This window comes from Oryzias melastigma, linkage group LG24 (genome assembly GCF_002922805.2).
Source record: "Oryzias melastigma strain HK-1 linkage group LG24, ASM292280v2, whole genome shotgun sequence".
Lineage (NCBI taxonomy): Eukaryota > Metazoa > Chordata > Actinopteri > Beloniformes > Adrianichthyidae > Oryzias > Oryzias melastigma.
The window spans coordinates 66,978-68,670 of record NC_050535.1 but is presented as its reverse complement, the minus strand read 5'-3'; the positions used below and the strand labels follow the sequence as shown (position 1 = coordinate 68,670).

Genomic DNA, 1,693 nt, shown 5'->3' with positions numbered 1-1,693 from the left:
AGTGTTATTCTTTGCAGTTTTTGTTCTCAAAGCTGTTGGACTAATAAATGTTTACAGAACGTCTTTGTCTCCGAATGAACTTTAGATCAAACTCAAAGTATTTTCTATTTTTAGTCTGTTTTTCTGGACGTTTAGGGTCACATGATGCTGGAGCCTATCAGTCCATGTCAGTCCATATTTAGGTTTAATAAAATGATTAAAAAGATCAAATATTTCGTTTGTTTGTTTGTTTAAATAAAGTTTGATTGAAAGGTGTTTACACGGATCCATCCAGCAGGTGAATTCTGACCCTAACGGACTCCCATACTTTCAGCTGATTCACGTTTAAAACTTAATCAACACGCACGTCCACACGCACGTGGCGTATCCACCTCACGGACACGCGTGAACCTCCAGTCTGCTGCTGCTGAGCGTGCACGAGCCCCGCGCGGGTTTTAGTTTCTGTTCGGTTTTTTTCTGCGTCATGGTCGCACGCGGGTCTTCGGTGACCACTCGCGCTGCGCGTACACGCGGCTCCTCTCTCCCATCCTCGTGAGCGCGCCCCCGTGCGCGCGCGCCGTGTTTGTTTGTGTTGAGGCTGGAAATGGCGGAGATCACAGAGCGAAGCGACAGCTCACGTTAGCCGAGCGCGAGCGCCCGTCCGCGAGGCCGAAGCCGCCCGCGTGTTCGTCCCGGAGCTGCGCACGAGCCGCCGCCGCCTGAGAGGCCCGAGTCCCGCACGAGGGGGGGGGACTGGATTTTGGAGCGACGTTGAGTTTAGCTGCTAGCTCCACGCTAGCACGGCTAGCAGCGCGGCTAACCTGCGCGTGATCCCGAGCACGCACGATTGTTTGTCAACAAAGCTGACAGTAAACACCCAAACCGTTTGAACCCGACTCCCACGCGGACACGTGCTGGTGGGATCCTCCCGCAGCTCCCCGCAGACGCCGCTCCCGCATGAGAACGCGGGTCCGGTCCCGCCGGTCCTCCGCCCGCCCGCGGCTGCTGCTGCTGCCCGGGAGAGAAGCTCCCGCCGCGGGGATCCTGCACGAGCGGACCGGACTGCTGCACAGGTAAGAGCCCGCGCGGGGCCTGCGCGTGCGTGCGGAGGCTGCGGGCCTTCCAGCTGCTCTCATTGTGTCCCGAACGGAGACTGTCCGGTCCGGAAGACCCCCGGACCCGCTGCGGCGGCGGGGCTCGAACCTCCGCCGGCAGAGCCGTCTCGAAATGGAGGCCGGACGCTGGAGCAGCTCCCGCAGGTGACCTCTGACCCGAGCGGAACACGGAGGGGCCCCGACCCAGACCCGGTGTGTGGCCCCGGAGACCCGAGAGTCACGTGGCTGTGAGGACGGTCTGATCTGATCCCCGAGGATCAGGACTGATCTGATCCCAGAGGATCGGGACTGAACTGATCCCAGAGGTTCAGGACTGATCTGATCCCTGAGTTTTTAGGACTGATCTGATCCCTGTGGATCAGGACTGATCTGATCCCAGAGGATTGGGACTGAACTGATCCCAGAGGATTGGGACTGAACTGATCCCAGAGGATTGGGACTGAACTAATCCCAGAGGTTCAGGACTGATCTGATCCCCGAGGATCAGGACTGATCTGATCCCCGAGAATCAGGACTGATCTGATCCCTGAGTTTTTAGAACTGATCTTTATCTGTGGATCAGCACTGATCTGATCCCTGGGGATCAGACCTGATCTACA

General features: G+C 57.5%; 1 protein-coding gene across 1 annotated transcript in view; it reads left to right on the top strand.

Annotated features, from left to right (window-relative positions):
• Window positions 1-418: 418 nt before the first annotated feature.
• The window catches only part of ncoa1 (nuclear receptor coactivator 1), a gene marked incomplete in the record, with an annotated part of 25,623 nt that continues 24,348 nt past the window's right edge, over window positions 419-1,693 (top strand). The window contains 1 exon segment of the mRNA XM_024290778.2: window positions 419-1,052.